The sequence below is a fragment of the Fringilla coelebs genome, assembly GCF_963513975.1.
Source record: "Fringilla coelebs genome assembly, chromosome: 3".
In the NCBI taxonomy this organism is placed as follows: domain Eukaryota; kingdom Metazoa; phylum Chordata; class Aves; order Passeriformes; family Fringillidae; genus Fringilla; species Fringilla coelebs.
In genome coordinates this window covers 52,772,324-52,787,122 of record NC_140030.1, presented here as the reverse complement: position 1 = coordinate 52,787,122, position 14,799 = coordinate 52,772,324, and positions in this window count along the sequence as shown.

The window sequence follows — 14,799 nt, the reverse complement described above, 5'->3', positions numbered from 1 at the left end:
TAGTTTATCTCCTGCACTACCTTTAAATTGTCTCTGGGCCTAAACACAGGTGCTGTAAACCCCGAGTGCACCCAGGATTACTAGGTATGTCCATGTCCCTAAGATGTCAAAATGTTCCCCTCAGCCTTGGAGCTCCTTCTGTCTGGAAACTGCACACTGAGGTACTTCAGCATGAGTGAAGTTTTATTGTGAGGTGACATGTCAGAGCAGTGGCACTTAAACTCCATCACCCATCCATCTCTGTGGGAGGTTGGGTTCCTGCAATCAGAGGGGATTTTTCTTCCCTGATAGGGGAATTCCAAGCTGGCACAGCAGCCCACTGGCTCTGTCAGGGAAGAGAGAGGTGAGAGGGATGAGCTACAGAAACTTCCCTGCTGCTCCCTTCCTGCCAGAGGGGACAAGCCTTCCTGCTGTGAGAGGGAGTCTGACAATAAGGAGAACAAGGAAAAATATTCTTGCTGGCATTAAGGAGAAGGAGTTGTCATGCAGAGCAATTGCCCTGCTGGAGGCAGTTACCGGGGCACCTGCCTGTTTGAATTTGGTTAGTACCCACACAGTGGGTGTGTGTCACTTGTGTCACTTGTATGCTCTGCTTCTGAAACCAGGTACCCTGCAGAGCTCAGGGGCTCAGGGCACAGTTTCACATAGGGTGAGATTTTTGCTGTGGTTACAGAAAGGCAGAGTCCTTGTGTTCTGTAAGTCCATGGCATCATCTAAAGTCCATCCCGTGTGTTATTAACAAAACAGCCTCTCATTTGTTTCATATGGTAAAACATAACATAGCACAAGTAACACATATTTAGATTTCCAGGACTACTCGGTCATGCAGAGTTTCTCCAGGAATTTTAACTTTCTTCTAATTAAAATAATCTCAGATAAAAGCACTGCAGTAAAGAGAGAAAGACAGCTAACAGACCAGCTATAAAGAGGAGGTGCCAGCAATGCATTATGGTCTGGAGAGGAGTGTCCGAGGGAATTGTTGTGTAGTCCATTAATTTCTTCTGTATTGATCTTAAATGGGAAGTAAGGAGACTACAGGACTGATGCTAAGTAGAGCATATAAATTTATTTAAAATGTAGAAGATCTGGCAACAGCAGATAGGGCATGAGAATGAGAGAAAGCAACCTGAGGAGCTCAGGAAACATAGCCCAAGCAAGGTGAATCATGAGAAAGAGGGGTACATTTCAGTGAACAGGAGGGCAAAGAGTGTTTTTAGCATAACAAGTCTATAAAGTGTAGCTCAGCAGGTGAAATGGCTGTACACTTGTGGAGCAGGCCTGCACAGGGGAATAAATCCTCCTGATGCAGCCAGATGCTGTCATGTCAGAGGCAGGCCATTTAGCCCAGCCAGAAGGCTCAGGAAGAAGGGGGTTGGCATTGGTTGCCCTCCTTTGTGTGCCCTCCATGCTGTCCTTGCCTTCTTGTTCAGGTCACAGTTTTTCAATTCAAAACATGCTTTGTGCAGGTATCAGAGTCAATACAGGAAATATTTAGAGGGATGATAACTCTGTGTAGAAAGACAACAGAATTTCATTGCTAGGGTCAGGGGTAGTACAAAGTACACATGCCCACAAATGCCTTAGTCCACACAGCTGCTTCTCACCTTTCCCTTCCCTGTGGGCATAGAGAGCATTTTCTTTCCTATCACACCCATCTCCTTTTTCACACGTGCCTGAAGTGGTTAAGACTCTTTAGTTGGGAAAAAATCAAGCCCTCCACAAACAGTGGGAGAACCTGTTGAGTTAATTTTCATTATAGCCAGTTTTTTCAGTCTTGGGTTGGCTAGACTTGTAATATTTTGCTGGTGTTTCATGGTTGCTGGCAAAATGACTAGGCAAGTATTTCACAGAGTCATCTAAGGAAGAAAAGAAAACATCCTAACAGAACACATTCCAGCAGATGACGAACTTTTAAAAATACATTTTGGTACTGCTCATACGTCCCTACATCACATACAAAACTGTAATGGATGAGAAAAGGCACCAACATCTCTTTTCCTACGTCAATAAACATGTTCTTCAGTCAAGACATGTTCAAATACCTCTTGTGAGAGATATTATGAGCCTTAGAGCACAGGGTATGATAAACTCTTGTTCTAAAGTAATGGTGTAACCAATCTGCTGGTATTTTATACTTCAGTAGGTTTGAGAAGACACATAATGCCTTATACCAAGACCTCTGGTATTTTGGTAATAGGAACATTTTCATTGATTTCTATATTAGCACCATTACATGGTCTAGTTATAAATCACTTCATCAGTCACTAATTTACTGAATAGCTGGTGCTTTAAAATCTGTATCTTGTCAATATACAGTAAGTCAGTTTTTAAGTATGGTAGTAATTAATGTTGAACTTTCCCTTCTACTTTTAAACAGATTGAGTGTTCTTCCTAGACTCAAAATATCCAGACTTAATGGCTCCCACATAATAAATAAAATTGTTCAAATGGCAATGCTGCAAAACTCCAGTTCAAAGGGTGATAATTTTGCAAAATGTTGCAATAATAATAAATGTAAATTTTGCTGTGACCACTTGGTGTCATCTACTCAGAGCTAGTTAGTTTCTTATTCTAGACTTGGTTTTAGTGTTAAAAAAATCACATTTAATTTTGTTTATCTGACACCCAGAGGACTGATACCAGTTCTTATTCTCTCCAGATGAGTTCCTCAGAGACAGCATTGCAGTATCACCAGAAGACTACCAGTCTTAAGAACCTTATTCCCTCTTAGAAAGGCTGCTTTGGGGGCAGACTGAGGCACATGACTGAAACTTTTTGCCCTGATTGCAAAGAGGGTTTGCTGCCAGTGCTGCTGGAGAGCAGACAGGTGAGTACATCCTGCTTACTATAGCTGGACACAGGGGTCCAGTGTCCAGCAGACAGCACTATTAGGTGGCACAGGTGCAGCCTTCAGGAGTTCTCATGATATTCTGGTGTCAGCTCAGGACAGCTCTTCATTCACCCTGCATCTTGAGCCCTCTCCTTTTTTGCCAGTCTACTACCAATAGGAAGATACTCAGCCCTCAAATGAGACAAACAACCCTGGATCTCTGGGGAGAAGCACATTTTTCAAGAATTCTGTGTGAGGTGGAACACTTGGAATACTTTTGTTTTTCTTTGTAAAGAGCCTTCTCTGTTCTGCTCTCCAGTTGGGTGATCCTGCATTGAGTTACACCCAGCCAGTGTGTAATTGCTTGAAACTGGATCCAAGGCTTGGAAAATCTTTTTGTGTTTAAATCTGTACTTAATAAAATATCTACTCACTCTGTGAGGAACAAGAATATAGAGCAGAGAGGGGCAATATTTCCCATTGGTAGAAATGAAAAGCAATGTTTTTGTTTGGTTGCTTTGCAGCCACTTAAGTTCAGTTTACCAGGAGACTAGGTTAGAGAGAGGATGCTTCTGAAAGGGTTTTAATTGTTTCATAGATCACATTTTGGTGTGTTTTAAATATTTATGTCAATTACCTTTGCTGCTGACCGACTAAGGAATCCAATTTTGTCTGGTGCTGCTTACCACAACATTGTAATATGGAGAGTATAATGAAACTGGGAAAAAACAGAGGTAGAATTAAGTGCAATTAGTAACATGCAACAAATGAGCAGTTGATTACTTATAAAAAAGTACCTTGTCAGCACTGCGACAATCCAGTGATTCAAAGATCAGAACGTTGCAGATTGCTGTTGACAAACGGGAGGGAGTTCACATAAAATAACTCAACCCACTGTTGGACTTAAAAGACTGGTTTATGGGAAAGATTAGGACAGCTAGATAAAGCCTAAATACTTTCATAACAGTAATGAATGTGGTAATAACAGTAATGTGGTAATAACAGTAATGAATATTCAACTGTATGTTGAAGGGCTTAGTGGAAGTTGAGGGATCCAGTAACACCTTACAAAGTTGTAGCCTGTAAGCATGAAGAAAGGATAGAAGTGGGTAAGGATTGCTAAAGGAGCACAAGTGCTTAGATGAAAAGGAGAAAAGCTCATGCCAAACACTAGGAAATATTACCTCCTGTGAGAACTGTTAGGCTGTGGTCAGAAGTTATACAAAACCCTTTAGCTGAGTCATTTAAACTGAATTGTAAAACACACTAGAAAATATGCTGTATTGGCAGAGAGCACGCCTAGATCAGGAACAACCAGCCTACTCCCTGGTTTCCTTTTTCCCAAGGGCCCTTTACTGCTGGTGTGGTAGATATCAATTGACTTAGCAGGAGGCAGAACAGGGATGGCTGGAGGCAAAGAGGGAAAATTCAGTCCATGAGTTTTGTGCAGGGCGGGGGCTCAGCATGCCCGCTCTTACGTACATGCAGCATCCCCGTGGACATGGGACGTCACAACACCGACCGGCAGGAGCCACATGTGCCTCATCCCACAATGAGCTCTTTATCAGCTCAGATCTAATCTTCCCTGTATTGCTGATCAAAGGGGTCTGCATCAAGAGGAACCACCAGGAGATATAACAGGGCGAGCTGGGGAATCTGCAACAGCTGCTGCTATTGCATCCATGTTGATGGCTGGTTGTGCCCATGGAAGGGGGGTTAGGAGTGAGAGGCAGGAGGCTTGCAAAGACACATCACTGTGCCACTCTGATGTGTGTTTTCACCTCTTTCTACTACCCCACCGCAGATTTCACACATTTTTAGTTAAGAAGAAAAAGGGTTGAACGTGTCAGTCTGTACATTTCATGTTTCCTTCCTTTTTTTGTATTGATAAAGCCGGAGTTGCAGGATTTTGGGGCAGTTGCAAGCAGCCTGGAAAAAAGAATTGCTCTCTTGGGAGCCTCAGAAGAAAGCTACAAAGTGAAAAATATTGTTCTCTGCTTCATGGAAAATGCTGGATGAACTTACTCATCCTGCTGAGGTCACCATGGAAGCTTGGTGGTGCCCAGCTGCACCCATCATGCGCATTTAGTTATTTGCTTCTCCAGGAGATTTCTTTCCATGGCTTTACTCCTTTGTGACCAGCATTATGTTCACCTGGCTAAAATTAATGTTAAACACAAATTTTAGCACCAACACTGTTTTTATCATGAGAGATTATTTGTGATTTTAGTGATTGAGAGTTTGTGAAGTCTCAATTCTCAGTCTATTTGTTGGAGAATTTGTTTTTCATTTAATTTATGAAGGCCACCTGAGACTGACCACACTTCACCACTGTGAAGGTGATCAGCTGGGAGTATCATTTCTGTATAGCACCTATAACTCCATCATAGCAATATGACCCCAAAGACACAAAGAGTTAAGCACATTAAGTATTTTAATGTGTTTTTTATTTACTGTATGCCTCCAAGATGCAGAAATGTTTTCTGTGGTGAAAAATGTTATTTGTATTACACAGCTGGGCATGTGTTGGCCTAAGGAATAGATTTACAATGGGGACACTGGAGTTTTGACTCTCAGCATTGGCTGGCAAAGCCCATGTCTTTGAGCTGGGCTCCCAAGGATATGCAGGCATGTTATGGGGAGAGCACAGCGCCTCTGAACAGCAGTCCCACTCTGGCACATGCAGTGTAAATGATGTCTATGTATTGCTTAGCAGGCTAGTAGGACACACCATGGGGACATCCAAGCTCCAGGCCTTTCTGGATCTCTGGTGCTGATGCTGGGCTGCTGTGGGACACATACTGAAACTCTCCCCTCAAGGCAGAGCCCAAATCATCCCATGCTTGAAGGTTTCAACAGCACAACCAGCCTGGTCTGAGGGGAGTGATGGAGAGACTGGGCTTGCCCTAGAGAGAGATGAGGGAGGAGGAAAGTGCAAATAGGGGGCAGAGAACTGTGGGAGATCCCAGCCTGCTCTTCTTGTTCAGGGGTGGATGCCTGGTGTACGGAGCAAGGACCCCAGCAGCAGGTGCTGCAAGGCAAAGGAGCAAACCCAGTTTCTCAAGCCCGTGCCACCAGCAGAGCAGAGCAAGGTGCTGCCATCCTCTGCAGGCCATGGTCCTTCTCAGCTGCTTATGGCCACTCCCAGCCCTCTGCAACAGCCAGTCCTTTGGAAAACAGCCAGGCTTATCTTTTTCTCTACAAATCTACTTGGAGATGAAGTGCTTGTTCCTTCCATGCTTCAGAATTGATGGATGTGGGAGAGGATGTTCACTTTCACTTCCACTGAAGTCATGGCCTTTTGGGATGACCATTAAAAAAAAAAAAAAAAAAAAAAAAAAGAGCAGACCTCTTTTTGCATGGACAGCACTGTGAATGAGACCTGCTGCAAGCCTGGCATGGAGGGGGAAAGTTTCATGACTTACTTAATGTCATGTGACCTTGAGCCCAACCAGCACAATTCTTCCTCTCCAGGTATTTAGAAATTATTAGTAATAACTTTTAATTAGACTACTTAATACTTCTCAAGTGTTTAAATTTTAGGGAATTTTGACCTAGGGATCTCTTTTCTTTTGATGTATTACAGCAGGGAAGAGCAGACACAGACAGAGACTTTTTGTACATCTGAATGTGCAAGTTGCAAGATGGTGGGATGTTCTGCGGAAGATGTCCTCTGGCAGAGCCTTTGGCTGGGTGTGTTAAATTCTCACTGAAATGTAAAGGACAATCCCTTTCCTCTCTGTCAGGCTTGTAGGATAGGTAGCAAAAAGCAGACCTGGAAAGTTTTAAAGTTCAACAGGGTCTGTGGACTGTTCATTTGGTGATGTATTTTTTGCAGAATATGATAGGTATCCTGTTCTGGGAGAAAAATTCAGTGGATAAATACAAGTTTTTGCTTTCAACACTCTCCTCCTGGACTCCTGCTGTCAAGTGGCTGCAGAATTCAAAGAGATTATTTTGGCTGTTCCAAAAATCTGTCATACAGATCTGAGTTTTTTCCCTTGTGTTTGTCAATGTGTGACTAAGCACAAGTATTACAGGAAACATGGAAATGTTTCGGCTTTAAAGAATGGCTGTGGAAAAAGACCTCCTACTGATTAACAACTGTTGTTTAATAAAATAATTTTCGGATGTCCAAATTGCTGATTGTTCCAGTGAGGGTTACATTCTGACCAGAAGGAATCCCACCAGTCCCATGTCATCAGCCTGTGTGCTCTGAGAAGAGGCTTTTCTGTGGCCATTTCCTGCTTCAAAACAATGGAGCATGAGAGATGCCCATCTTTGCTCCCCAAACTGCTTAGCCCAGTCCCTAGGGTGGCATTAAAACCATGGGAGAACGGACTAGGAGAGGAGCTGGAGTGTGAAGATGTGTCTTTGTTTCAGAGATGCAACCCACAGGATGAAAGCCCAGCTAGGATGGGAACAAAGAAGATCCCTCATGTTTAGGGCATTGAGGGTCAGTGTGGGTGTATCAGGTGCTGGCTGGAAGGAGAGCAGAGAGGGCCAGGGACCCACAAGAAGTTCATCAGAATCTTTTCTATTCTGAATTCCTCCCTCCATAGTGGGGACCAAGCCCAGGTGCTCTTATGCTGTCCTCTGTGTGGCTGGTACTCAGGGCCTGATGCACACACCAAAGTCCTGGGTGGCACTAGGGGTGTTTTGTTGTAATTGTGCTCATTCAAGGGCACACACACACACACACACACACACACACACACACACACACACACACACATATACATACAAACTTTTATTTCTGTTACATTTCGTGGCTGTTCTTGCTGTGCTGTGAGGCTTTCCTCTAGTTTGTCTGTCTTGTGAAGTAGCTGCTGCGTGGCCTTTCACAGGTGATGTGGGCAGTGCTGCAGCTGAAATTTCCACCTTGAACCAGGGCCTCATTGAGAGTGTCATTCAGGTCTGACACTTTCCTAGCAATACATGTTCCCTCTGCCAGTTTCTTTATGGAGACAATACTTCAGTTCCATGCAGCTGGGTATCCTTAGTCTAAATGTGGCTGAAGGCAACAAGTTAATGTCACTGCCCATTTTTAATGTTGGTTTGTTTGTTTTGGGTTTTTTAATAGGCAGCCAGCAGATGTGCGCAAGGGTTGCTTATTGGCATTAATCATTACCCTGTTGATAGCCCTGGGCAGGCAGCTTTAATTGAGCAGAACTGAATCCAGTAATCATATCATGGAAAATATACATCACATTTATTTCAGTAGTACATCTGAATTACAGTAATATGAGTTCATGGCAAAATTCTCAGTGACTGCTTTAGAAGCAGGAGCAGGCCATTGTCTGATAGCACAGATGTAACTGAGTTGTGCCCCACAATCTGCTGTGCTTGGGCAGGACAGTGAAGCCATGTCCAAAAAGTAATAAAATTACCCTCCAGGATCTTGCAGACCAAGCCCTATTCAGACAAATAAAGAGAAGTCCGTACATGGTGGTTGTAGAATTGTGTCTTTCATTGTTTTCTTTGAGTACAGCCCTTCAATAGAAGGGATGGTCACAGTCTCTTCAAACAGCAGAAATGCCCCAGTAAGAGTGCATAAAAGAGACCATAAAAAAAAAAATTACAGAAATCTTTCCTTTAACCCAATTACCTACAGAAATTTATAGTTTAAAAAATCTCTGAGAAAGTAAAGCAATGGGAAAAAACCCTGAGATTTAGTTTGATCATTTTATGATTGGGGAAAAATCCCAAGAACTTAATCAACAAACAATATTGATATATTGATTAATGTGTTAATGAATTCAATTTTTATCAAATATATCAACCTGTGAGATAGTACATGGAAAAGAAACAAGGATTCATAAATTGCCAACATAGTCAATTGAGCCTATTTTTTCCATGGTGAATGCAAAGTCTGTGACCTTTGTTCAACAGAATGGTTGAGAGATGAGGTTTGGGACTGTGTTAAGTTACCATGAATGGCAGAATCCAGGCAGAGCAGATGTGATTAGTTGCCTAAACTTGACTATGGATATATTCCTGTAAACCTTTTCTCATCCTGTTCCATGCAGCAACATTCTAATAGCTAAATATTTACTGTATTTATAAAATGTGGATGAAGGTGCTGATTTGTAAAAAGAGATATCTTGAGGATGAGCAGAGCCCTTGGGTTCAATGACTATGAATATGTCACTTCACTTTGTGCATTAACTACACATATTTGTAGTTGTTAAGGTGGTTTGCTGACATTAAAGCTCCAAACAGCCAAAATGACTCTTTTGAAATGGTAGAATTATAAACCAGTAGGATTGTGTACAGTATGCAAATTAAATTACCCTTTAGTGTAACTCTTGTTCAAGGTTTTTGTATAAAACTAAGATCTTATTTTACATGGGAAAAATAAAAACACCTAAGGCCAGTGAGAGTTGTACAGTTGTTCCAGACATTGAAGTAGCTTATTAACATAGGTTTTTAAAGCAATGCTGATGTAATTTCTAATGTAATTTTAGGTAACATCCACCCCCTTAAACTTTGCTGTCTCTGAGAAAGGACTGCACTGAAAAACAGAGGACACACATGCAGTAAGTTGAACAATGTACACATGTACAATGTAAATGTGTGCATGTGCTAAAAGGGTAGGTAGTCTTTAGTAAGATCATTGCCTCCTCTTTTGCAGAAAAATTGTTTTAATTATCAGTGTTTTATCTAATCTGCAAGGGATTCAAATGGGAAATTGGTGAGGATGGATCAGAATATTTTGCTAGTACTAGTCCAGGGAGGTTTGAAGGAGAGGTAGAACTGAGATAGAGTTACGGTTTTTTAAATTTATTTATTCTTTATTTATTCTTTTACTTATTCTGAGACTAGAACTACTTTACTTTTCTTCATTTTGAAGTGGTTTTGTACAAAATACTTTAATTATAGCCTACTTAGTAGGAAGAACAGCCTCTTCATAGCAACGAGTAAACTTCTGGAGACAAACTGATGTTTGTAATCTCCTTAATTTAGGAGGTTTTTGGGGTTCTTCAAAATTCACAATTTCATTGATGTTTTCATTTTTCTTTTAGGCCATCATAATAATGCATAAAAATTAGACAATCCCGATATTTTAATTTTTTTTATTTCAGTCCCCTAATAATAGAAATATTGCAGCATGTAAGACAAAAAATTCTCAGAACATACAAGTTTAATTGACTGCTACCTCTTATTAATCCGTGTACGAATTCAGATTTTGGAATTCATACAGATTGTAATGGGGAATCTCAGTTTTCAAACCTTTTTTAAGTAGCCAGAGAGGAATGGTAATAATGATTTAAATTATTATCTAACTTGATCTATGTGGGATCTCCTTAGAAAAACTCACTGTGTGTAGTTTAGACACATTCTTGAGTGATTTGTTGTCCCAGGGCCTCTCAGGCCATACTGAATGTTCTAGAGGATCATGTGATTTCCTTGTTGCAAACCTTGAATAATGAAATCAGGGACACAGTAAAGTTGGAACCATCTTTCCATGGCTTTGTCCTCAACTCTCTTTTCTGTAGAAACTTATTCTTTAAAGTACTGGTGAGAAAATTTGTGGTTCTGCTGACTTCCCTGCATTCTAGAAATGACTGTCAGGTTGTTAAGTTATATATCCCATGGAAATATTAAAAGAATTAAGTTATCAAGACTGAATTTAATTTTCTCATACTTCCAAAAAGGGTTGAACTACATCAGTGATGGTTTCATGTTTGAATTTGTGAAGTTGTAGGAAGAGTTTGTAGAGTTGTAGGGACAGCATGTGAAGGACTTTTTGTCAGTTAAATGCTCACCTAACTGGCTCTGTTTCCAGCATTTCCTCTGTTAGACCTCATTAAATGCACAGACTGGTGCACCTCTTTCTGTTTAGATATTTGGCCCCACGTTGATGGTTTTTCTAAGTGTAAGAACTTTTACAAGGGAAAAAAGAAGACCCTGAAGAATGTGATGCTACATTATGGAGGACAGATCTTCTATTTCTACCCTGACATGAAACTCTCAAAGGTGAACAAAGAGGGAGACATGTCTAGAAACGCACAAAGAAGCTGAGCTAATTAAGAGAGCTCCCACTGCCTCCCTTCATGAAAGCTGCTATGCTTTTGAAACCCTGGAGATGGTTTGACTGTGGATTTGTGAGGTTAGGAATACAGCTGGGATGCTGAGACTGTGGGCTGGGTGGTATGTATAGAATGTGTTTGATCAGTTTCCCTGGTTGTATTAGAAAGAGATGGCATAAAACAAATGGGGTGGAAATAGGCAGAAAGGATGAGGAGCTCCCTCTGGGATAGGTCTGAACTGATTTAGATTGTGGGAATTTTGTGTGTGTGTGTACCAAACGTATTTTTCCTGGAGATTTCAGTGACAATTTTTTTTCTTCCAATCTTTATCAATGTTACAGGAAATGTATTTGAGCCTTCAGCAACATGAGGTTCAAACCTTGCAGTTCATTCCTGCAGATGTTTGCTGGCATGCTACAGCCCTGCTTTCTGTATGCTGACATGCAAATAGCTTGTCAGTCTCGTCTTGCACCATTGCTATGATTCCTTACTTGGTTCCTGTCACTTCCAGGTATTTAACACTGTAAAAATACTTTTGTGGCATTTTGGATAAACAGAAGCTGGGCAATGCAGGACACGCTGCCTCTGTTCACAAGCCACTGAGATAAATAATGAATGTTCAGTGCACCACATTAAATCTGCCAATGTTAAGGCTGCCCAGGAGATCACAACATGCTCATGGGGAGATTCATACGTCAGTCAGTCCTTTTGTCATATTCCCAGGCAACAGCTCCTTCACTCTGATAAGAAGACTATAAAGAAGAACTTTACACTGTCTTGAAATGCATCAAAAATCCTTGTGTCTCCTCTTCCCTGGTGAGCCTAACTCTGATCATCTGATTCCTGTATCAGCAGAAGGATTTCCTCACTTGACAGAAGCATGGATAAACTTGGCAGAAAGTAAAGAGCAGTAATAATAACAGATGTTGTAATGTTTTTCTGTGTTTACAATACGCCTGTATGCTCCATGTATCATTTGAAATTATATTGAAATTATTGATTTTTATTTAATTACTACAAGATAAAACATTTTCAGAACAGCTCGAGGGTTTTGGAAAATTAAATTAAAAAATCAGAGTCTGTCTGAGAAATTCTGTGTTTGGACCTCACTCCACCCATTAAAAACAGGTACTCAGTTAAATGGAAAAATATAATTTTGCTTTAGTTTTGTTTCTTTTCTATTGTAAAGATGAGAGCTGCACTGAAATTCTACAGAAAAGCAATACCAATAAAACATCAGAATTAAAGGGGAAACAATTTTAAAGTTTGCTTGAAAATTTTATGCAATCATATATGTCTGCCTAATCTTTCAATCTATCTTCATTTTGGCTTTTATTCAGCAACTTGTTTAAGCCTATGTCTCACCTTACGTTGGCAGCAGGTTAAAATCCTTGTTGAACTGGAGTAGACCCAGTTACATATTAGTTCAGCTCAGCATGATAAATATTTGCTCATATTAGTGCTATGCAAAACCTGATTTTTAGCCTCATGGAAACTCTGTGACATGAGCGATTTACTTGGAGACTTGCACAAGCCTCTTGAGGAGAAGTCCCCCACGCACACAATGCATGAAGGGCGCTTTTATTCAGAAGTAGCCATGGATCTGTAGATCTGTGATGATTCATCAAGCAATTTCTAGTGATCCTGGAAACCTGAGTTTCCTGGGGCAGCAGAAGGACTACTGACACATTTGACAAAGGAAATGGGCTAACTTTGCTTTTTCTGCCGACCAGGGGACACCACAATCTCCCTTAGGGTGTCAGCAGAGTGTCTAGCAATCAGCCTTTGAGTCTAAGTTCCTTCCTGCTTTCCCTCATGATGCTTGGCAGGACATGAGTGAGGGGGCACTAGGGCAAGGCATATCCACTACAAGCAAATATTGATTGAGTTTGCAGTTTTCATGAAGCACATCAACTAATTTCATTTGAGCTGTAAAACTTTGGTTGTAAAAAGCAGAAAACCCTCCCCAGCCCAAAGCCAAAATTCTGACCAGAATGCAGCGATCAGGAGCACTCTATGGCATTGCTGGTTTTGCAGATTTGGCCCTGGTGAGCCATTTCCCCCAAGAGGCAGAGCCTCCCGTTGCCTACCCTGTGAGAAGCTGGAGTGACAGAGCCTCCTGTGTCACCCCTGAGAAGCCTGGGCAGTGGCAGCACCAGCCCTACATTGGGGTGATGTGTGCCACAGCTACTGGGATGCCACTTTCAGCAAAAGGGTAGGAAATTCAACATAGGGACGGATTGAAACCTGTGCTCTGCAATCCCACTTAGGCAAAGACTCTCTTCAAGCTGGAGAACCAATCTGTGTACCCCTTTTTAAGTATACCCTTCCAAGAGGCAGAAATATTCTCTTTCCTTTTTAGCAACTGGAAGATTTTAAAAAATGCTTTCCTGGCATCAGGGTCTGAGCAGACTCAAAGTAGTTGAACCACACTTCTCACAGGGCAATAAAAGTTTGTTCTGATTCAGCTGCTCTGCTGTTCAGCTTATATCAAAGCCTTTTTTTTTTTTTTTTTTTTTGTCCACCCTGTCCTGGACACATTCTACCACCATTTCCAAAACTGGCTCTTGCCTATGCTGCTGAGAAGCCTTAATCTGGCTTTACATTAAAAAAAATACTGAAGTCAGATGAGTACTTAGGAATGTGGAGGCTGTGGAAAATTTGAATCATAAGCAACAGTATTGTTTGAATGAGACTCTGAAAGAAATGCTCTGATATTTTAGATATGGAGTAATTTATTTTTTTTCCCCACTGTTCTCTCCCAAGGTTGCAATTTTATAGCTTCGTCTTTGTATCTCCCCAAATCCATATGCCAGTTTGTCACCCATAGCTCACTGTTGCCTCCTTTGCAAGTGTCTGGGTGCTCCATATAGGTGGTGCCTCACTCTTGAGGTGCCTTAATCCGAATCTCAGCTACAGCAGCAGCACTGAGGTGAAGCTGTGTTGACAGATTTGGGATCTGTTGTGTTGCTACTCTGATCTTTGTGGGGATCCAAGACACATTGTGGTATTTTGGAGCAACCATTTCATAGAGAAGGGACAATTTTTGGTAAACTGTAGAGAGTGTGGGAGAGCAGTTTTGCTGTTAGACTAGGAAGCTGGAAATAAAGGTTTTTGTTTATTCCTGCATGGAGAGGTCGCTCAGTGTCTGAACTCCCAGTTACATCCTATAAAAAATATTACAGCTGTTAATGTGAGCCATTGTAATGCCCAAGCACAAACCAGACAAACTGAATGGCAGAGCTGGGCTTTAGGGGCTTTTTTCTGTTTGTTTGGGGGGTGGTTTTTTTGGGGCTTTTTTTTGTTGTTGATTTGTTTTGTTTGGGGCTTTGTTTGTTTGTTTTGATTTTGGGGGTTGTTTGTTGGGGGTTTTGTTGTTTTTCATTGGTTTTCTTTTTGTTTGGTTTTGTTTGGGGCTTTTTTTGGTTCATGTGTATGGAAGAAAAAAAGAAGAATAAAATAGGTGCAAATTGTAATGCCTTTTCTCTCAATTTTAAATTGGTGTAATAAAAAAGGCCAATATATAACAGCCATATGGAGAAAAACACAGAGGGGAAGGGAATTGTAAGGTTAAGAAGCAGAGCTCATTAGGCTGGGTGCATTATGGCATTAATCATGGGATCATAGAATCATTTAGGCTGGAAAAAAAAAGACCTCTAAGATCTTTGAGTCAAGCCATTTACCCAGCACTGCCAAATCCATCACTAAACCACGTCCGCAAGTGCCATATCTACACGTCTTTTAAGTACCTCTGGGGATGCTGACTCAAACCCTTCCCTGGGCAGTCTGTTCCAGTGCCTGACAACCCTTTCCATGAAGAAATTTTTCCTAATATCCAGTCTGAACCTCCCCTGCAGGATTAAATGTCCCTCCCTGCAGTAGCTCATTTGTTAGTGATTTGAGAATCTCTGCAGGCTGTTAGCAGTCCTGTGCCTT